General features: G+C 45.3%; 1 protein-coding gene across 2 annotated transcripts in view; it reads right to left on the reverse strand.

Moving 5' to 3' along the window:
- The window catches only part of LOC137619482 (NEDD8-conjugating enzyme UBE2F-like), a 164,746-nt gene extending 143,971 nt beyond the window's left edge, over positions 1-20,775 (reverse strand). Inside the window, exon 1 of one of the 2 annotated variants that reach the window (XM_068349543.1) lies at positions 20,650-20,775. The gene's annotated coding sequence lies outside the window, so the exon portion shown is untranslated. The remainder of the gene's footprint in view (positions 1-20,649) is intronic. The other variant, XM_068349544.1, reaches the window with a different exon arrangement.
- Between the last annotated feature and the right edge of the window lie 3,308 nt (positions 20,776-24,083).

Here is a 24,083-nt window from a genome sequence, read left to right on the forward strand (position 1 = left end):
GGTGTGTTAGGGGGAGCGGTAGCAAGCTACCCTCCCTAACCCCGCTAACTAGCGGTGTGGGAAGTTAACCCTCGTTAAAAATTAATGGCTCGTTATTTCAGCTACGCCGAAAGTAATACCCCTATTAAATAGGGTGGTTTGTATTCCAGTTACGGAACAACTATAATTTAAATGGTCAATATACTTTCATTGTTAGCAAAACTGGAATTCGCTATAGAAACGGATGAGTGCTGGCTAATTTGGAATTTTTCTCTAATATGTTTAATAGGGGCTGGGGCCTAATAATTTACGTATCAGTTGATTAAAACATGGGCTTATTCTTACTCTAAACTCGATTCTTTACATTTGGGAAACTGATGGTGAGTTATTGCACATGGGTAGCTTGGATTCGCTTTTGCCAGCTGTTCTGTTTTTATGTGTGACCTAAACATTATCTGTCTTTTTTAATCAATTACGAGCTTCCAATTATATATGCATAAGTTCTGGGATGTTGTTCTACAACAAAAAGATTTTTCCACCCTCCCCATCAGATTCAGCTTGACCACTATCACATAAAAAAATCTCCATGAGGAAAGTACAATCTATTTCGAAATTTAATGTCATTTTTGGGGGGGGAAATGTAGTGTAATTCTATCTATGTCGGCAATTAATTATGATGAAAACGCTCTCCGTTTAGTATATAGCTATTGTTGTTCAAGTGAAAGTAAAAAATAATCACGAAATAATAACCCACAGGGCTTGCATGCACAGCTCAACACGTACCGTTTGGCAGAACATAGAAGCAGTGGAGTAATGTTAATTTTGTGAGCGTAGCAAGCCACATCGGAGCAAGGACCATGAGAAGGTCGTGAAGTGAATCGTAGATAATTATGATACTCAAATTTTCAGCCAATGATTTGAAGTACAGTATATATTTTTCCAACTGATTATCTTGTTTTAATTGCATTTCTGACCATTATTATTGCTTCAAATCAGTAGTTTCTGGCATTCCCCACCCCCCAAAAAAACGGTTTGCCACTTGGCCCACTTGGGTCCCCATAACTGTCTTTATATATGTGGGTCTGAAAATTTATAAATGAGTGGCTTGCCCCAATAGGTATTTGTTTACAAGAGCATGCTCTCCATTTACTCGTAAATTATGCATTCCAGCAGCTCTTCTCTTTTTGTACAGTATTCAGGAGGTTTTTTAAATGCTGGGAAAGCAAAAAATGATATTTTAATTATAAAATAAATTTTTGAATATACTTACCCGGTGAATATATAATAGCTGCTGCTCCAGCGGCTCGACAGAAAAACACACAAAAACTCGCGAGCGATCGCTATGAAGGTTGCGGGTGTGCCCACCAGCGCCAACTATCGGCCAGATACCGCACATGCATGTAAACAAGCCTCAATTCTTCTCGTCCCGCTGCGTCTCTATTGGGGAGGAAGGGAGGGCCTTTAATTTATATATTCACCGGGTAAGTATATTCAAAAATTTATTTTATAATTAAAATATCATTTTTAAATATTTAACTTAGCCGGTGAATATATAATAGCTGATTCACACCCAAGGCGGTGGGTAGAGACCAGAGTTAATTAAGTTTACAGCGTATATGCTTAGAGTTTTTGACAGTTATAATATAACAAAACCCAAATATATAGGTACCTGGTAAGGAAGTTGACTTAGACGATTACTCTGCCTTGTAAGTCTGTCTTCCTCACAAAGCCCAGCGATCCTCTTAGGATGCTGAAAGACTCCCAGGAGCTGAAGTATCAAGGGCTGCAACCCATACAAACAGGACCTCATCAAACCCCTAATCTGGGCGCTCTCAAGAAATGACTTTGACCACCCGCCAAATCAACCAGGATGCGAAGGGCTTCTTAGCCTTCCGTACAACCCAAAAAAACAATATTAAAAACATTTCAAGAGACAGATTAAAAAGGATATTGGAATTAGGGAAGTGTAGTGGTAGAACCCTCACCCACTACTGCACTCGCTGCAACGAATGGACCCAGTGTGTAGCAGTCCTCGTAAAGAGTCTGGACATCTTTTAAGTAAAATGACGCGAACACTGACTTGCTTCTCCAAAAAGTCGCGTCCATGATACTTTGCAGAGATCTATTTTGCTTGAAGGCCACGGAGGTTGCTATAGCTCTAACTTCGTGCGTCTTAACCTTAAGCAAACATCGGTCTTTCTCATTCAAGTGAGAATGAGCTTCTCGTATTAAAAATCTGATAAAATATGACAAAGCATTCTTTGACATAGGCAATGATGGTTTCTTAACTGAGCACCATAATGCCTCAGATTTACCTCGTAATGACTTAGTACGAGCTAAATAGAACTTAAGAGCTCTAACAGGACATAATACTCTTTCCAGTTCATTGTCTACGATCTCTGATAAGCAAGGAATATCAAAAGATTTAGGCCAAGGACGAGAAGGCAGTTCATTTTTGGCCAGGAAACCAAGTTGAAGTGAACAAGTGGCTTTTTCTGTAGAAAAGCTGATGTTCTTACTGAAGGCATGAAGTTCACTGACTCTTTTAGCCGAAGCCAAGCACACTAGGAAAAGTGTCTTGAGAGTGAGATCCTTCAGGGAGGCTGAATGTAATGGCTCAAACCTGTCTGACATGAGGAACCTTAGGACCACGTCTAAGTTCCATCCAGGATTGCCAAACGACGTTCCTTAGAGGTCTCGAAAGACTTAAGGAGATCTTGGAGATCTTTATTGTTGGAAAGATCTAAGCCTCTATGCCGGAAGACCGAAGCCAACATGCTCCTGTAGCCCTTGATCGTGGGAGCTGAAAGGGAGCGAACCTTTCTCAGATGTAAAAGAAAATCAGCGATTTGGGCTACAGAGGTACTGGACGAGGACACAGATGCTGACTTGCACCAGTCTCGAAAGACTTCCCACTTCGACTGGTATACTCTAATGGTAGAAGCTCTCCTCGCTCTTGCAATCGCACTGGCTGCCTCCTTCGAAAAGCCTCGAGCTCTTGAGAGTCTTTCGATAGTCTGAAGGCAGTCAGACGAAGAGCGGGGAGGTTTTGGTGTACATTCTTTACGTGGGGCTGACGTAACAGATCTACCCTTAGAGGAAGACTTCTTGGAAAGTCTACCAGCCATCGAAGTACCTCGGTGAACCACTCTCTCACGGGCCAGAGGGGAGCAACCAACGTCAACCTTGTCCCTTCGTGAGAGGCGAACTTCTGCAGTACCTTGTTGACAATCTTGAATGGTGGGAATGCATATAAGTCCAGATGAGACCAATCTAGGAGAAATGCGTCTATGTGTATTGCTGCTGGGTCTGGGACTGGAGAGCAATAGATTGGAAGTCTCTTGGTCATCGAGGTGGCAAAGAGGTCTATGGTGGGTTGACCCCAAGTCGCCCAAAGACTCTTGCACACGTCCTTGTGGAGGGTCCATTCCGTAGGAATTACTTGACCCCTCCGACTGAGACAGTCTGCTAAGACGTTCAAGTCGCCCTGGATAAACCTCGTTAACAGGGAGATGCCTCGATCTCTTGACCAAATGAGCAGGTCCCTTGCGATCTCGTACAGCGTGAGGGAGTGGGTGCCTCCTTGCTTGGAGATGTACGCCAAGGCTGTGGTATTGTCGGAGTTGATCTCTACCACTTTGTTTCGAAGGAGACTCTCGAATTTCATCAAGGCCAAGTGGACTGCCAAAAGCTCCTTGCCGTTGATGTGCATGCTCCTCTGACTTGAGGTCCACAGACCTGAGCATTCCCGACCGTCCAGGGTCGCACCCCAACCCAAATCCGACGCGTCTGAGAATAGTACGTGGTTTGGGTTCTGAACTGCTAGGGAAAGTCCCTCTCTCAGACTGATATTGTCGTTCCACCAATTCAGGCATGCCTTTACTGGTTCGGAGACCGGGATTGAGACCGTCTCTAACGTCTTGTCCTTCTTCCAGTGAAAGGCTAGATGGAACTGGAGAGGTCGAAGGTGTAGTCTTCCTAGCGAGACAAACTGCTCCAGGGATGATAGAGTTCTTACTAGACTCATCCAATTCCTGACTGAGCACCGTTCTCTCTTCAACATTAGTTGGACTTTGAGCAGGGCTTGCTCTATTCGGGTGGCAGACGGAAAAGCCCAAAAAACTGGACTGCGAATCTCCATCCCTAAATACAGTATAGTTTGGGATGGAATCAGCTGGGACTTTTCTAGGTTGACCAAAAGTCCCAATTCCTTGGTCAGATCCAATGTCCAATGAAGATCCTGCAGACAGCGATGACTGGACGAGGCTCTGAGAAGCCAGTCGTCCAAGTACAGGGAGGCTCGGATTCCCGATAAATGGAGGAATTTTGCTACATTCCTCATAAGCCTCGTAAACACGAGAGGAGCAGGACTTAGGCCAAAGCACAGGGCCCGAAACTGGTATACGTACCACATTCTTGAAAACCAACCTCAGAAATGGTTGGGAATCTGGGTGTATAGGGATGTGGAAGTACGCGTCTCGTAGGTCGAGAGAGACCATCCAGTCTCCCTTTCTGACCGCTGCTAAGACTGATTTCGTGGTCTCCATGGTGAACTTTGTTTTCGTAACAAAGACGTTGAGCGCACTGACATCTAGCACCGGTCTCCAACCTCCTGTCTTCTTCGGGACTAGGAAGAGACGGTTGTAAAACCCCGGTGATTGAAGGTCCGAGACTTTCACCATCGCTCCCTTCTCTAGCAACAGAGACACTTCTAGGTTTAGGGCTTGTCTCTTTGACTCCTCTCGGTACCTGGGAGAGAGGTCGATGGGGGAAGTCGCTAGAGGAGGTTTGCGTACAAATGGAATTTTGTACCCCTCTCTGAGCAACCGAACAGACTGTTGGTCTGCGCCCCTCTTCTCCCAGGCCTGCCAGAAGCTCTTCAATCTGGCTCCTACTGCTGTCTGAGGCTGTGGGCAGTCAGACTCTGCCACGTGAGGACTTGGCTCCTCTCTTCTTTCCTCTCTTTCCCTCGGCACGAGTACTTCCCCTGCTGAGAGCTCTGCCACGATAGGGCGGGATAAATCTGGACGCCGGAGTGTCGATCCTGGGTCTAGCAGAAAAGGATGTAGAAGGAGTCCCCTTGCGAGCAGAGGACGCCACCAAGTCATGGGTGTCCTTCTGCACAAGCGAAGAAGCTATGTCCTTAACCAATTGTTGCGGAAACAAAAACTTTGATAAGGGAGCAAAGAGCAGTTCTGATCTCTGACAGGGAGTAACTCCTGCCGAAAGAAAAGAGCAAAGGGACTCTCGCTTCTTTAAGACTCCCGACGTAAAAGAGGAGGCGAGCTCATTGGAACCATCGCGGATGGCTTTATCCATACAGGACATTATCAGTAAGGAGACATCTCTATCAGCCGATGAGATTTTCCTACTTAAGGCTCCCAAAGACCAGTCAAGGAAGTTGAAAACTTCAAAGGCTCTGTATACGCCTTTCAGCAGATGGTCAAGGTCCGAGGAGGACCAACTAATCTTCGAGCGTCTCATGGCTAGGCGGCGGGGAGAGTCTACGAGGCTTGAGAAGTCACCCTGGGCAGAGGCAGGGACTCCCAAGCCGAGAACTTCTCCCGTGGCATACCAGACGCTCGATCTAGACGAGAGCTTTGACGGAGGGAAGGCAAAGGCCGTCTTCCCCAAACTCCTCCTGGTATCCAACCAGTCGCCTAAAAGCCGTAAAGCTCTCTTGGAAGAGCGAGAGAGCACTAGCTTTGTAAAGGCTGGCATGTTAGCAGGTAAGCCTAGAGCAAACTCAGACGGTGGCGAACGAGGAGCAACAGTGACGAAGTGATCGGGAAAAAGCTCCTTGAAAATTAACATGACTTTCTTAAAGTCCATTGATGGAGGAACCGTTCTAGGTTCGTCTACATCCGAAGGATGATCATCATGATGAGGGTCAGCAACGTCCTCATCTGAAGGATCCTCATCCGACAACTGCTGAGTAACAAGCAAAGGGGTTGGCAATGCTTGACACGCAGAGTCCACACGCACTGGTGCATTAGTAGCAGTCCAGGACGCTACGTCATGTAACTGCTTAACAGCCTGACTGTCAACAACAACAGGAGCGGGAGGACGCTCGACGTCAACTCGAGACTGTTTTGACTGCCTAGTCTGAGCAGTCAAAACAACTCTAGACTGCGGTGGTTGACGCTCAGCGTCAAAACAAGTCAACTCCGCTGGTTGGCGAACGTCCTGAACGTCAACAAGAGCATTAGGAAGTGGCTGAACGTCCATATGCGGCTGAAAGTCAACACGTGACTGCATCGAGTGAGGCTCTACAAAGCGTGACTGACGTGACTTAGCCACGCTAACGTCAACAGGACGAGCAAAGGCTCGTTTTGGCGGCTGAAGGCCAGGATCTCGATGAGTTAAGCGGCGAGGATCATCGTGAACCTTTTCAGCAGAATAGTCTTCCATAAGGGAGGCGAGCTTGATCTGCATGTCTTGCAGCACAACCCATTTAGGATCAACGGGAATGGGTGCGGTAAAAGACGGGGTTAACGTCTGAGACTGCACAACCTTGCCTACACCAAGACTCTCTGAGCCTGTGTAACGTTGCTGTTTAGGCGGCGAGCAGTCTTCCGATGACTGCAAAGGGTCAGAGCTGTCCCAATGGCTACAACCAGGACGCTGGACCTGTCCTGAAGGGACCGACTTTCGCTTAAGGGGCCTAGAAACCTTGCTCCACGGTTTCTTATGCGAAAAGCCTTCGGATGACGAGGAGAAAATGGTCTTTCTCGTCTTATGGTAGGGGCGATCTTGATGAGACACGCCTGTTACCATAGAGGGAACGTCTGTTCGCTGATCAAGGCCTCTCGAACCCATAAGTCGTACGACATTACTTCTCCCCTGGGCTTGGGAGCTTGCAAGAGGTCTCGGACTAGGCGAACGACAGGCACGAACAGACGAACCCTCGGTCGCAACACTGACAACACTTTGCGCACTAATCACTTTCCCACGATTTTCCGCTGTGGCACTCTGACACTTTAGCTCTTTAACGTCAGCCATGAGTTGATTACGATCTGTTGCTAACAATTCAACTCTTTCACCCAAGGCATGAATGGCACGTAACATGTCTCGCATCGATGGTTCCTGAGAGCCAGTAGGGGGTTCAGGCACAACCACTACAGGGGAAGGATTAGGTTCAGGGGCATGTGGAGAGGAAAAATCTACTGATCTAGAGGAACTCCTCCTTACCCTATCTCTCTCTAGCTTACGGGAATACTTGACGTATTCGAGCCAATCGAATTCCGAAAGGCCCACGCATTCCTCACACCGATCTCCTAATTGACAGGTTTTACCCCGACAATTAGAACACACAGTATGTGGGTCGAGAGAGGCCTTTGGAAGACGCCTATTGCAATCCCTAGCATTACACTTACGAAATCTAGGGGCTTGTGAAGCGTCAGCCATTTTGAATTAGTCAAAGAAAATCCAAAAAACAATCCAAGTCATCAACAATTAAATCTGTCCAATAAAGAGTTCAAGAGTTTAAGTTGAGGAAAAACACCTGCACTGCGAATGCTCAAACCAAAATGAAGTACTTCACCAAATATGTTGAGAAAACTCCAGGTTATACAGCGAGTATTGATACGTCTTGTCGTCAAGGTCGACAGAGAAGAATTGAGGCTTGTTTACATGCATGTGCGGTATCTGGCCGATAGTTGGCGCTGGTGGGCACACCCGCAACCTTCATAGCGATCGCTCGCGAGTTTTTGTGTGTTTTTCTGTCGAGCCGCTGGAGCAGCAGCTATTATATATTCACCGGCTAAGTTAAATATTTAAAAATAGGCAGATATGTTGCACCAGGGGGGAGGGGGAGGGGTTGCTGGAGGAGGTACTAAATGACCTGGAACCGACATCGTCAACATAGTCAATCAAGGAGAAATTTATGACGTCAGCGGACATTTGGTATATATTCAAAATACAGTGAACCCTCGTTTATCGCGGTAGATAGGTTCCAGTCGCGGCCGCGATAGGTGAAAATCCGCGAAGTAGTGACACCATTTTTACCTATTTATTCAACATGTATATTCAGACTTTTAAAACCTTCTCTTGTACGTAGTACTGTTAACAAACTACCCTTTAATGTACAGAACACTTAATGCATGTACTACAGTACCCTAAACTAAAACAGGCACAAATATTAAAGGTGATTTTATATCATGCATTTCCTAAACATGCTAAAAAGCACGATAAAAAATGGCAACCAATGTTTTGTTTACATTTATCTCTGATCATAATGTAGAAACAAACTGGAGGTAGAGCTTTGCTTATTACCCAGACATATTTCCCATACTTTTCCCTTAGAACTACATCACATCTTCCTACTTTAGATATATATATATATATATATATATATATATATATATATATATATATATATATATATATGTGTGTGTGTGTGTGTGTGTGTATATATATATATATATATATATATATATATATATATATATATATATATATTTATATGTATACACATATACATACCTACATATATACATAAATACATGCATACATATATATATATATATTACTGTATATATATGGGTTATGGAAAAAATCCGCGAAGTGGTGAATCCGCGATGGTCGAACCGCGAAGTAGCGAGGGTTCACTGTACAGTGAACCCTCGCTACTTCGCGGTTCGACAATCGCGGATTCACCACTTCGCGGGGTTTTCCCATAACCCATATATATATACATATCGCGGATTTTCCGGAAAATTCGAAAATACCGCGAAATCTGAAGACAACCAAATACGATATTTTGTTACCTGTAATTCCATTAATACTGTAATTAGTAATATCTGCTCTTACTGATTGTTCATTGCATTACATATGATATATAATTCAGCACAGAAAGAAATAAAACACGAAAAGAGAATGTGATCATACGATAATTCAGTACGTAGTAAAATTAAATCGAACATGAAACGCAAATCAGATGCAGTCATACCATATTAGAATGGTGTGTACTGTAATGGATGTGCTTCTTTTCCATGAATCTTTTGTATGTATACGTACGTAGTACAGTACTGCATCCAATAATATTCTTTGTTGCAAAAATCACATTTCGAATACTGTAAGCGTACGAGAGAGAGAGAGAGAGAGAGAGAGAGAGAGAGAGAGAGAGAGAGAGAGAGAGAGAGAGAGAGAGAGAGAGAGAGAGAGAGAGGCGTAAAATAGCGTACGTAAATTTTTATTATTATTGTTATTATTATTATTATTGTTGTTGTTGTTAATAAAATTATTATTGTTATTATTATTAATCATTATTATTATTATCATTACTGTACAGTATTATTATCATTATTTATTATTATTACGGTATTGTACTTAATCTACGTACGTTCAGTATGCGCGGGGGCATCTTCTATGAGTAACCAACGCGCCATAGTACTGTAAGACGGGTTGTGATTGGTTCAAGCGCTGATAGATGACGAATCAAAACTCAAGTTTTGTTATCTAGCCTGTGATTGGTGTTTTGCCCGCATCTTCTACCCGCAGCATCAAAGTTCTCGCGGGGCTGCATCGTTCACTTTCTCTTTCCGCGTATTGCTGAGTAGACGTTCTTAAGTTTGTGAAGTTTAATCTGTGCTGTGTGCGACTGTTTTAAGTTGAACTTTTTGTTGAACTTTCTGTTACAATGCCTCCCAAGCGTTCTGCTTCTAGTAAGGCTGGTAGTGAGCCTAAACGCCACCGAAGGATGATGACGATAGCTGAGAAGGTTACGCTTCTCGACATGTTAAAAGATGGTAGAAGTTACGCGGCCGCCGGCCGCCATTTTGGCATCAACGAATCCACCGTTCGCTACATCAAGAAGGACGAGGCGAACATTAGAAAGACTGCTGCAATCACCTTTAGCAGATCAGCGAAGCGAGTCGTTACAACGCGTAATAAAACGATCGTACGCATGGAAGGTGCTTTAGCTGTGTGGATTGCCGACTGCCGGAAGAAGAACATAGCGTTGGATACGAACACCATCCAAACAAAGGCTTTGAGCTTATATGAGAATTTTGCTGCAAAGGAACCTAAAGACGACGACGGCAACCATGCTGAAGATGATGATGATGCAGATGATCCTCAACCAGGGACATCCACTGATTCCCAGCCTCAGAAACGTTTTTCCGCAAGCAAAGGATGGTTCGCGAAGTTTCAGAAACGCTTCGCCCTGAAAAGCGTTTCCCTGCATGGGGAGTCTGCTTCCGCTGACACTGCCGCTGCTGAAACTTACGTGAACCAGACTTTCAAGAACATTATCACTGAAGGTGGATACAAGCCGGAACAAGTCTTTAATATGGATGAAACCGGCTTGTTTTGGAAGAGAATGCCGTCGCGAACTTTCCTGTTCAAAGAGGAAGCCAAAGCCTCTGGCTTTAAGGCATTCAAGGATCGCGTTACCCTCGTGATGTGTGGCAATGCTGCTGGATTTTTGTTAAAGCCGGGGCTTATTTATAAGTTGAAAAATCCTCGCGCTTTGAAAAATAAAAATAAGAATCTCCTTCCCGTGTACTGGATGCATAATCAAAAAGCATGGATTACGAAGATGCTGACCTCCAACTGGTTCCACCAGTGTTTCATCCCGCAAGTCCATGAATATCTCTTAGGGAAGGGCTTGCCATTCAAGATCCTTCTCCTTATGGATAACGCTGGTGGACACGCAACTGACCTGTCGCGTGAGGGCGTTCAGGTTGAGTTCCTGCCACCCAACACCACGTCATTAATTCAACCAATGGACCAGGGGGTTATCAGGGCATTCAAGGCCCTCTACACGAAGAATACCTTGGCGGACCTCGTTGCGTGTGTGGATGCTGCCCAAGATGACGAGGATGAAGACTTCAACTTGAAGGCGTACTGGCGGCAGTACACCATAGCCACGTGCCTGCAGAATATTCAAAAGGCACTTCAAGAGATGAAACCTGCAACCGTAAATGCGAGCTGGAAGAAGCTGTGGCCCGATATTGTTTACGACGACAAGGGATTTACTCCGTCGGAAATCCAACACTCTGCAATACGGAAATCTGTGCAGTTGGCTGCCATAATTGGAGGTGACGGGTTTGGCGACATGACGACTGAAGACGTCGACGAGTTGTTGGACTGCCATTCCCAGCCCCTAACTGACGCAGACCTCGAAGACCTGACGAAATCGGCAAGTGAGGAAGAGAGTGAGGGTACCCAGGAAGAGACCCAAGAAAATGTCGAAGAAACGGGCTTAACATTAGAACGGCTTGCCAAGTTCTGCAACCATATGAAGGAGGCGAAAGAAATGTTACAAGAGTGGGACGAGGATATGGTTCGCTCGATGCAATTCTCAAATAAGGTCGATGACATCATGACTCCCTACAGGATGCTCTTGGATCGAAAAAAGAAGCAGCGGCAACAACTTCCGATCACAATGTTCTTCCAGCCTCGCAAAAAAGAGCCAGTTCCTCCTGCTAGTACGCCTTCGGAAGAAATTGAAGAAGTTGAAGAGGTGTCCCAGGAAAAGACACCTCCGTCTGAAGAGACGTAAAATACTATCGTTGACTGCACAGTAGAACACATCATCAGCTTCATCATCATCATTTCTACTGTGCAGCAAATTCATCGCCATCGTCATTCAAGTTTTTCTTGAACTTCTTTCGTGGTGAGTACAGTAACAATCTTTATTTTTTACTTTAACCTGTTTTATAGTTTAGTAATGTACGTACTGTATGCATTAAGTTAAAGGGAAGGTTTTAAAAGTCTACATGTTGTAACCTATCATATTTTTTTTGTTTAAAATTTACATTTACGTACGTAAAACAATCTCTCTCTCTCTCTCTCTCTCTCTCTCTCTCTCTCTCTCTCTCTCTCTCTCTCTCTCTCTCTCTCTCTCTCTCTCTCTCTCTCTCAAATTGTTTTCCTGCTTTGCTACGTACAAGTACTGTATAATTTATATTTGTAAGGTAACATATTTTGTAAATGCTTTTACTGTAAATACTGTATGTACTGTATCATTATTTATCACTATCATCATGCGCGTTAAATGCCTTGTTTGTTCTGAGCGTGGTTGTTTACTGAGCGAACACGCCGTTGTTTCAGGCGGCGTCATAAAGAAAAAGATTTCATTTGGAAGTCCTAAGAAAAATACGTAAACTAAAACATTGGTAATAAAAAAATCAACATACAGTACTGTATAATCAATATAATCGATGCAAAAACTAACCTATACGTACATATATGTGTACACTAAATGAGTTTGTTTCTTCATTATGATCAGAGATGAACGTAAACAAAACATTGGTTGCCATTTTTTATCGTGCTTTTTAGGTGTTTAGGAAACACATGATATAAAATCGCCTTTAATATTTGTGCCTGTTTTAGTTTAGGGTGCTGTAGTACATGCATTAAGTGTTCTGTACATTAAAGGGTGGTTTGTTAACAGTACTACGTACAAGGGAAGGTTTTAAAAGTCCGAATATACATGTTAAATAAATAGGTAAATATGCTGTCACTACTTCGCGGATTTTCACCTATCGCGCCCGCGTCTGGAACCTATCTACCGCGATAAACGAGGGTTCACTGTATATACTAAAATAAAAATGGAGTAATTACTCAAAAATGGAACTATATATCTGTGAAATGTATATTTTATATTTGGTAAATATTTAATAATAAATCTTAGTGGTTTTTTTTAAAGAAACTATTTTGAGAATGACTAGTTTTCCCAGACGACGTTTTGCTACACTAACGCCATCTATTGACCACTGCCTAAGGATGCCTGCCAATTTTCCGCCATTGAAAACAGTCATACACTGCAAAAATAGTCACTCTCATAAAAAGTTTCTATAAAAGAAATAAGATTTATTGTCAACTATTTACCAAATAAAATCAAAAACTTTAAGTAATTTTTATTTTTCCTAACATACTTACCGAGAACTACTTTCTTTTGGAGTCACTTGTGATCCCTCTTTCTCGACCAAGGTTTTTCCCGCCGTTACCCCCCTTACTCCGCTCTACATAGGCTTACCCCCGCCGCCAAGGAATGCGCCCTGAGGGCAGGATTAGGGCAGGTCACTGCTTCTCTGGGTCAGCGTCCTCATTAAGTTCGTCGCTTAACCCAACTTGGCAATGGAAGGATGGCACTCGGGGACGGAAGGGAGGGCCATTACCCGAAAGTAGTTCTCGGTAAGTATGTTAGGAAAAATAAAAATTACTTAAAATTTTTTATTTGTTCCAACACAAAATACTTACCGAGAACTACTTTCTTTTGGAGACTTATACTTTAGGAGGCGGGAGTGCTATTCTGACACTTGACTCGGCACGTAGTGCCTAGAGGGCTATGGAATGCGGGGGCCTATCAGAGTGCGGAGCGAGGGTAACTGCGGAACCTTACGCTATTATCTAAGACTCACCTCCTAAAACTTCTTCTGACGATTTTCTCCTGATGTAGTCGCGAAGAATTTGTTCATCGTTGGGGACAGCCTCTGGCCTACCGCTACACAGCTTGGAGGGCGGCAATGACTGTCCCAATGGAGAACCCGTCCAAGGATTTTCTTGAATAATCCTTGAGGTAGTGGGCAGTAAAGGTCGACTGGCGCGACCAAGTGCCTGCCTGCAGGATCTGCCCCACCGCCAGATTTCTCTCAAAGGCCAAGGAGGTGCTCAGACCCCTGATGTCATGGGGGCGGGGAGTGCCTGGCACTGCCATTTTATCCTCTTCATAGGCTCTAGCGATGACTTGTCTCAGCCAGAAGGAAATGGTGTTCTTGGAAACTTGCTTCCTATTAACACCTGTGGAAACGAAGAGGTTCTTGATACCTGGTCGGAGATGAGCTGTCCTTTCCAGGTATTTTCTGAGCGTCCATACTGGGCATAACTTCAAGTCTTCCGTAATGCCCATCTTGGGAATGGCCGGAATTGAGAAACCTTCAAACCTCGGGTCCCAGACTGCTGGGTTCCGAGTCTTCGCCACAAAGGAGGGCACGAACCTGAAGGACACTTCCTTCCACCCTTTGGAGTGCGAAACGTCGTAAGACAGACCATGGATCTCGCCCACTCTCTTAGCCGAAGCTAAGGCTAGCAAGAAGACGGTCTTGAGGGTGAGGTCTTTGTCCCCGATATCTTTCAGGGGTTCAAAGGGAGGACGACTTAGCATCTTCAAGACCTTGGCTAGGTCCCACCTGGGCACTCTCCTAGCTTGAGGGGGGCAGGATTGCTCGAAACTCCTGATCAGCATCACTATGTGTCTCGAGGTCCCCAGGTCGATGCCTTTCAGGAGGAAGACTTGGCCTAAGGCGGCTCGAACTCCTTTAATGGCTGGAATTGACATTCCCACTTTATCTCTAAGATACACCAGAAACTCAGCTATGTCCGGGACCGAAGCTTTAAGAGGTCTAATGTGTTTCTCCGAGCACCACTTCGTGAAGGAGGCCCACTTCGCCTGGTATACCGCGGTAGAGGATCTCCTCAGGTATAGGGACATTCTCTTAGCTGTGGTGGCGGAGTACCCCTCCTTCTTCAGGAGCCGCTCGATAGTCTCCAGGCGTGAAGGCGAAGAGAGAGAGGGTTGTCGTGGAGCCTGAAGAAGTGCGGTTGGTGCAGGAGGTCTGACCTGGCGGGCAGAGGCCAAGGTGGTTGGCTCGCTAGGTCTTTTAGGTCCGCGAACCACTCTCTCTCCGGCCACCAGGGCGCTACCAAAGTCATCCTCAGGTTTCGGGAGGCCCTTACTCTGTTGAGTACCTGTCTTATCAACGTGAAGGGGGGAAAAGCGTACACATCCAGGTTGTCCCACCTGTGCTGGAAGGCGTCTTCTAGGGCTGCCTTTTGGTCTGGGACCGGGGAGCAATAGACCGGTAGTTGGGCGTTGAACTTTGTTGCAAAGAGGTCCATCACCGGGGAGCCCCAGTGTTGAATGATGAGTCTGGCTACTTCTGGGTGTAGAGACCACTCTGTCCCCACTATTTGACCCATTCTGCTGAGGCCGTCGGCCAGAACGTTTTTCTTCCCGGGGATGAACCTTGCTAGCAGCACCACTTGCTGCTCGTCTGCCCAATGTAGGATGCTTATGGCGAGGTCGCACAGTTCTTTCGATCCCATGCCTCCTTGCTTCTTTATGTAGGCCACTACCGTGGCGTTGTCGCACATTAACGCCACGGTGTTTCCCTTTAGCCGACTTGCAAAGTGACGACATGCCTTCTGGACTGCTCTTAGTTCTAGGCCATTGATGTGTAGAGGCTTTTCGCTCTCCGACCAGGTACCGCGTGTTGTCCCCCACCCTTGGTTGGAGGCGTCTGTGAACAGGAGGTACTCGGGGGGACTGGACCCGAGGGGCATCCCCTTGAGGGAGTTCGACTGGCAGTGCCACCATTCTAGGGAGGTTCTCGTGTCTGGAAGGACTGGAATTAACGCCTTCTGCGAGTCTGTCTGGGACCAGAGGCTCTTGAGGTTCCATTAAATGGGTCTGAGCCTCATCCTCCCTTGGGGAACCAGTTTCTCCAATGAGACCAGGTGACCTATCAGTCTCTGCCAGTCTCTCGCCCTCCTGGAATGTTCTGACAGGAACGGCTGAATGATGCGCTTGAGGTTCCGTATCCTGTCTTCCGAGGGGAAAACCTTCCCCTGCACGGTATCCAACGTCATCCCCATGTATCCCATTCTGTTGGATGGTGTTAAGTTCGACTTTTCCAGATTGATTACGATTCCCAGATTCCTGCAAAACTGGAGGAGGTTTCTCCCTTGCTCCTCCAAGAGGGCCCTTGAGTTGGAAAGGAGCAACCAGTCGTCCAGGTATCTGATGAGACGGATACCTCGTTCGTGAGCCCACACTGAGACTGTCGCGAAGACCCTCGTGCACACTTGAGGGGCCGTCGACAGACCGAAGCAAAGGGTCTTGAACTGCAGGATCTGGGAACCCCATTTACCCGGAGGAACTTCCGACTCGACGGGTGGACAGGGATCTGGAAGTATGCGTCCTTGAGGTCGACAGTCATCATATAATCTTTCTCCCTCAAGGACAGCAGGACGGATTTTGGGGTGTCCATCTTGAAGTCCGTCTTCCTGACGAACTTGTTGAGGGCCGACAGGTCTATCATGGGTCTCCACCCCCCCCCCCCCCCCCCCCCCGTTGCTTTCTCTACCAGGAACAGACGGCTGTAGAAGCCTGGGCCTGGGAGAAGGACCTCTTCCATGGCCCCCTTCTCTAACATGGAGGAAATCTCCTCTTGAAGGGTGGCCCTTTTCATCGGGTCTCTGGGGGCCAACCATTCTGTCTGGCTGGCTGGAATAAGAGGGGGTGGCTCCGCTATGAAGGGGAGCCTGTAGCCTTCCTTCAGGACGGACACCGTCCAAGGATCCGCTCCTTGTGCCTTCCATGCTTGCCAATGCGGTCTGAGGCATCCCCCAACCCGAGGCTTGGGCGGGAGTAGGGGGCCTCTCCCTCTACCTTCTCCTAAAGGGGCGGCCTGATCTGCCTCTCCTAGAGGAGGAGTAACCCGACCTGAAGGAGCTGGAAGAAGCTGGTGCTCCTCTGCGGGAGGGCTGAGGAGTTGTTGTCCAGGAGGAGGAAGGGCCGTCCCTCCTCGAAGTGTTGGGGGCGGTCTGAGGAGTCACGGCGCTATCTGAGGCGGCCCTCCTGTATGGCGGCCTTTTAGACGACGCAGGTCTGGGGACGTTGGCCTCTTTCTTCTTAGACACTTTCTCCATCAGGTTCTCCAGCTCTTTTAATGGGAACAGAGACTCACCCCACAAGGGTAGGCTACGTACAGCTCGGGCCTCTCTGTCCGGGATCCTACTTGATACCTTAGCTAGGACCGTGTCTCGTTTCCTTAGGACCCAGTTGGCCGTCAGGGCGAGCGCCTGGTACGATAGAAACTTAAGAGTTTTCCCCCCGGAGGTGAGAAGGTCCGTCAGGAGGCTTTGCTGTTCAGGATCTTCGGGGTTGACGGAGGCTTGCACGTTTACTAAAGTGGAGGCCCACCAGTCCAGCCATGAGGAGACGTTAACCAGGTCCCGCGACATCTCCTCTATCATGGCGGCTTCCGTAGGAGAGAAGGAAACCGGGGCTGACGAGGCCCTTTCGTCTGAGCCGCCTTGTCCTAGGATGTCCAAGGCCGGGTCCACTCTACAGGGGCCTGGGCGCCGCCCTTCCGGAATGTATACTTTCCCTTGCGCTTTGAGGCCCTGGAGCAGTTTCGAGGCACTCTGGGACTTGGGGGCTTCCGCATTGCTGGCCACCAAGTTGTCTATGTACTCTTGCCCTAGTACTAGGTCTGGGGCAAGAGGAAGGGCCAGGGAGGATTTCGGAAGGGTGGCGTGATGGGTAATTCTCAGGAGGCTTGATCTCCAGGAATCCCCCTTTGGCGCCGAGGGTTCCGTAATCCCATGGTGCCTCCTGATGAGGCCCACCACTCTTCTATATGCGGAGTCCTCCGATGGGGGAGCTTCCCCTTCGTCAGCCGAGGCCTCGGCCTGGAGTGGGGGCGCCGGGTTGCTGGTTCGGCAGACCGGTCGTCCAGCCCTTGGGTCCAGGGGGGCCGCCCTGTAACTGTAGTGAGCTCCGTAAGAGGGTGGATCTCGCTGCAAGTTGGGTACCACCGGCTCAGGGAGGGCCCTCGGTTGCCCGAAGGCTCTGGAAGCGGAAGTCACGGTCCCGGTGGGCTGACCCGACAACGGGAACCGTTCCTTCTTACTCGATGACCGCACCAGCTGGGCTGGTTCGGTCAGGCTGCTGCAAAGAAGCGCGTTTCCCCCCGCTGGGCGGGGTGAACCGGAGGCCTCGAGGACTTATGCTTCTGCGAGAGGTCTTTCCTGCGTGCCAGGTCGCGCGGTTCTAGGCTGTGCGTAGAGAGCGGCAGCCTAGACGCACGTTCGCTGGATCGAGGGTCTGGTGAATGGAGCCTCTTGGACTCTCCTGAAGGTACGTAGACCCAGGCGCCCCCGGGAGAGACATTTCTCCTATACTTACGAGAATGGGAGCGGGAGCGCTTCTTGCTAGGCCGCGACCTTGACCTAGAGCGGGAATGTTCGCTCTCGGACAGTTCCCTTCTCCTGCGTCGTTTCCCCCTGACTTCCTCGGAGGAGGATGAGTCTACTTCTGACGAGTCCGACGGCGCCACGCTTCTCGCGTAACGGCTGCTAGCGTGATCCGCGGGGGAATTTCCTCGACGCCGGGTGCCCGAGATCGAATGCTGGAGGAAGTCCTCGGGAACCGCCGTGGAGATCGTCGGCACAGAGTCTAATCTTTCCATGCCAGGGGGCCAGGGGTCCAGGGTCACGTCCATTCTTAGCAGTGACCTCCCTGGCGTCTTCGGTAGCTTCCACCCGAAGGCATCGCTACTCGGGCGGCGAATTCTAGTTTGGCTGTCCCCTGGCGTGGGAGAGCCCGACGCACCGGCCCACGAGGGCGGAGGTGACTCTGATACTACAACACTGCCCCATAAGGGGTCTTCAGAGGACGCGTGGCCCCCCACCACAAGGCCTGACTCACCCGAAGCACTACCGGGCCTTTCGTTAGCCCTAGAGGGGCCCGCCCTTGGTTCTTCCCTCGCACTGGATTCCCTGGGAAGAACGCCTTGACTTTCTACAACAATAGAGGCTTCATGCCCTCTCCTCTGCGAAGGAGACGGAGAAGCCGAGGCTTCGTCGGACCGATCACTGGCCGACGGTAACGAAGATACGACACTAATCTTCCTGGGGGAACGCTTCGAAGATTTCTTCTTTTTGGTACCGTAGCGTACCCACTGGATATCATCCCAACTTACGCACTCCGGACACGTGTCCGCGGAGGAGCAAACTTTCCCCCTACACGTGGAACAAAGGGAGTGAGGATCTACCTCTGGCTTTGAGAGGAAAGCCCCACACGACTTTCCGGCTCTAGGCCCAGGGCAACGGCGCACATGCTCCATCGTTCGCACACGAATGGCACAACACTAGTGAGCTATACGTACACTGGGGATATACACAGGGAGAACGCACTGTAACACCTGAGAATATCGCACTACGAAAAAACACAAGTCCCCACGCTGGAAACACGTGGAACACAAACGCGCCAAAGGATCGAGAGAGACGAGAGTGAGCTGTGTACTGCTCACGACCAAGGAACTTAATGAGGACGCTGACCCAGAGAAGCAGTGACCTGCCCTGATCCTGCCCTCAGGGTGCATTCCTTGGCGACGGGGGTAAGCCTATGTAGAGCGGAGTAAGGGGGGTAACGGCGGGAAAAACCTTGGTCGAGAAAGAGGGATCACAAGTGACTCCAAAAGAAAGTAGTTCTCGGTAAGTATTTTGTGTTGGAACAAATATACAATTCACAAATAGTGACACTTTTGAGTAATTGCTCCATTTTCAAGTTAGTATACATTTTGAATATGTACCAAATGTCCGCTGATGTCATGAACTTCTCTTTGATTGACTATGTTGAAGATGTCGGTTCCAGGTCGTTTAGTACCTCCTCAACCAACTGCCCCCCTCCCCCCTTCCACAACATATCTTGCTGTTTTTTGCTTTCCTGGCATTTAGAAAATCTCCTAATTACTGTACAAAAAGACGAGAGCTGCAGAAATATATGGTTTTTGAGTAAATGGAGAGTGTGCTCTTGTACACAAATACCCCCAATAATCATGGTCAGAAATACATAATACACAAGATAGCGAGAAAGAAAAATATATGGTTCATGCATTTGCCTATTAATTAAAGTATGATATATTTACCAAGCATTGTTTTCATCTCTAGGAGCCTTTGTACCTTATATCAATGGCCAGTTCCTCCCATTTTGATTAAAAATTGACATCAACTAACCTAAATTTTCCCTCCTAACCTAACCTGCAAGCCGTGTCATTACCTGACGCCTCCCTGCGACCCCCCTTCCACTGCCATATTCTAAGTTAGCCGTAATCATACATACAGGTGGCCACTATCATACATAAACCCCCAGGTCTAGTACAGGGAGGCAAGTCGACAGCACACAAACGGCAGAGTCATTCTGGTAACTAAAACTTCTAGCCATGTTTTGGAAGTATTACGAGAGCAATGACCCTAGTCTAGCTCTAACAGTAAAGCCCCCTGTAATAGACTGCTCTATTAGAGGTTAAGCTAGGCACTTGTTAACAACAACAATAATAATAAAATTAATGATAATAATAATGATAATAATAATAATAATAATAGTTCCATCCTAGAGTATGTGTAATATTTAAGAAATTTCTACAAATTAATTGTGTCACTTACACGGCAAACACTATATTCGAAATACATCAGTGCATAAAAAATAAGGCCTAAGGTTCAATATCTAAGTGAGTCAGTGTTTACCTTCCATTACATAAATATTATCCCAAGACCCTAAAACTGTCTGGTCCCAAGACCCTAACACTGCCTGGTCCCAAGACCCTAACACTGCCTGGTCCCAAGACCCTAACACTGTCAGGTCCCAAGACCCTAACAATGTCTGGTCCCAAGACCCTAACACTGTCTGGTCCCAAGACCCTAACACTGTCTGGTCCCAAGACCCTAACACTGTCTGGTCCCAAGACCCTAAAACTGTCTGGTCCCAAGACCCTAACACTGTCTGGCTTAACCTGGCTAGGGGATGACTACAGTATTAACAATTCTATTTCTAACATTTCTGAAATTCTGAGGAGGGTAACAAACTACTCAGGACGAAAATGTTAAAAAAAATCTTTCAAACAGAAACAAATAAATTTGTACATAAAAACTTACTACAGGATTAATATACCTTACGAAAATAACCCTTAAATTTATCACAACACTAGCACTATATATTACACCGTTCAGGATTACTATTAGTCTGGAGGTGGTGGATTTCAAACTGGGTGCTGTTTCTCGTAATCGTTAAGCAGATTTTCCTTTACGACTGCAATTCATCAATCAGATAAGGCAAAACTTAATATTTCCTATCAATTTTATTTTCTTTATAATAATAGCATATCATAAGTTCATAATAATTAATAATAGAAAAGTGTCTTAATAAATGATAGCACACTACTTTAATTCTGTGGTATAGAAGATTTAAGTCACGTCCAGGGCATCAAATAAAAACAATCTTGATAAATAGGAAAAAGAAAAGGACAACAAAATACGAAACGTATATCTGATAGTAACTAAATTCAGAAGAGGCGAAATAAAGGAAATAAGGATCACAGAAAGGAGTGAAATATGACAAATAAAAAGAGCATAGCCTACTACTGTTATTAAAATCGTCAAATATTAGAAATAAATAGGTTCAAATTATAATTACAGACAAAAGTGCTAGTTCTGTTTTCTGCAAAACAGAAGAGGACATCACTGAACATTATCATACGTTAAAAAATATTACACCTATACTCATTTTTTTTTAATGGGGCGCATTTGCAGCGACTCGCATCGGTGCCCTTTTAGCTCGGAAAAGTCTCCTAATCGCTGATTGGTTGGACAAAATAATTCTAGCCTATCAGCTAGTAGGACACTTTTTCCGAGCTAAAGAGGCACCCCTGCGATTTCCGTGCAAATCTGCCTCAATAAAAAGAATTGACTATAGTGATTCATCGGTAGCTCAACTAAGCTTCTAATTTAATATAGGAATGTAGCTTAAATTTTTGACATGAGAAACAAGTAAGAATTTGCCTTTATGAATAAAAAACATGATGGGTAAGTAATGACTTTCATCATCTCCTACGTCTATTGGCGCAAATTAAGGGCCTAGATTTGGGCCATGTCGTCTCTATCTTGAGCATCTAAATCAATAATGCTCCATTCATCATCTCCTACTTCACGCTCCAAAGTCCTCAGCCATGTAGGCTTGGGTTTTCCGACTCATCTAACTTACTATAAACTAAAAAAGTAAAGGAATTAACATTAAATGTGATGGGTCAATTCAAACGCCATCATCACATAATCGGGAACCCTTTATTAATCAAGCAACAATAAGTTTTGTCAATAATTAAATGGGTGACCATCAATGGACACCACGTAGGCTACAGTTGACACACGCTCTCCATAACTATTACTGAAACTTGCAACAGACTGAAGAACTCGGGCGGGGTTGCAAATTGATGGCAGGGACGTATGGAAAATTTAGAATTAGAATAATGGAACATCGATGGTTGGGTTATCAATGGATCCACGACAAATGACAACTAGAGACAACAGAGAACTTGAAACTATAGGTTCCCCAAATTACTTTAGGATTATAATTTTCACTTAGTGGGGTCTAACATGAAGTATAGCCTAGGATGTGTTCACATTTTGTCTAACTGTCGCCTAATACGTAAACAAACGTCCTCAGACCTATCTATAACCATTTTATTTAGGCTACACATCATAATTTTACATAATATTCGCCATCATTGAATTATATGCACGAACTGAATTGATATGATTTGTTTATTTACTACAAAGAATGGAAACTCGTCAATCAAAATTTTTAAGAAATTTCAAGAGAGAGAGAGAGAGAGAGAGAGAGAGAGAGAGAGAGAGAGAGAGAGAGAGAGAGAGAGAGAGAGAGAGGGAGGGAGAGAGAGAGTCATATTGTAATAAGGAATATTACTTAATGCAGGCTTCTTATCTGCAAGTTCTCGCTGCTGAAAACGACATGAAGAAGCTACACGTTTATTTTTCTGAGACCTGCTTATCGAGACGAATTTGAAGATCCGCTCAACATACATATAGTTGACAAATCATAACATTCAGAAAAGGATTAATACTCTCACTTCTTCATAAAAGACCTTTAACCTTTATTCTTCAAGTGCAAAATCATAATTCAATCTTGCGGTTGCTCATTTGAGGGATCAAGAACAAATATTCGAAGGGCATCTTAACTGCCATGGATGACTTGATACCAATTTGCTTTAAAATTCACCAATGAGCTGTAGACATAAATGACAGGTTGTAGTGCTATTGCACAGCGTCCTATACATCAATCTATGGTGGCTAACTCGCCACCTAAATTATCACGCTACGAAGAAGGAACTATGATTAGGTCCGGAAATTACCTAGAAGGAAAATATGGAAGTAAGCAAAAATGTCTCGAATTGCGTTTCTGTGACACATTCAAAGCCCGTTTAACTCTATTTCTCACAGAATCCCATCTTTTAGGAGTTTGGACTTTAAATAAATTCGAAACAGGTCTGTAATAACTTAGTTTCTAATAATCAAAAGGTCCTTACAAAGCTAATTTAACAATAGCCAAAATCTCATATATACGAATTTTCCACTCAGGATTACTTATATATATATATATATATATATATATATATATATATATATATATATATATATATATATATATATATATATGTGTGTGTATATACACACACACACACATATATATATATATATGTATATATATATATATATATATATATATATATATATATATATATATATGTGTGTGTGTGTGTGTATATACACACACACACACACACACACACACACACACATATATATATATATATATATATATATATATATATATATATATATATATATATATATATATATATGTGTGTGTGTGTGAGTGTGTGTGTGTGTGTGTGTGTGTAATTTTGAACCATATATCGGTAATAAGCCCAACAAAATTAAGATATTTGCTTAGGTACAATTACGCAGTTACTGTTTTTCACCAATGAATAATGAGAATAACATCATTAGTATCAACTGTCGTAGGATTTGCTCCTGCCTCACGTCAACTTGATAGGGCGTTTTTATAGCAATTATAATAATATTGTACTTCCAATTGTGGTTATTAATCATAAAAAAAAAACTATCCGCTAAATTTTTGGACATTGAAACCACCCTACGTGGGCCTCCACTTCGTAACACTTGCAGTTAAACCATCAAGAAGTTGATATAGCTTATTCATTTCATTTACCATTTATAGAATACCCTTGCTTTGATAATTGTTTCCTTTCTAATCAAATAATTGATTCTTTGCTCTATCGCATTCTCCATATCAACCATCTTTTAATAAGAACCCTACTGGCCCATTGAGGCACCACCCCTAAAGAGTTATTGGGCCCTTTGACTGGCCAGATAGTACATTAGATCACCCTCTCTGGTTACGGTTCATTTGCCTTTGCCTACACATACACCAAATAGGCTAGCCTATTCTTCCCACATTCTCCTCTGTCCTCGTACATCTGACAACACTCAGATTG

This window comes from Palaemon carinicauda, chromosome 26, assembly GCF_036898095.1.
Source record: "Palaemon carinicauda isolate YSFRI2023 chromosome 26, ASM3689809v2, whole genome shotgun sequence".
NCBI lineage: Eukaryota > Metazoa > Arthropoda > Malacostraca > Decapoda > Palaemonidae > Palaemon > Palaemon carinicauda.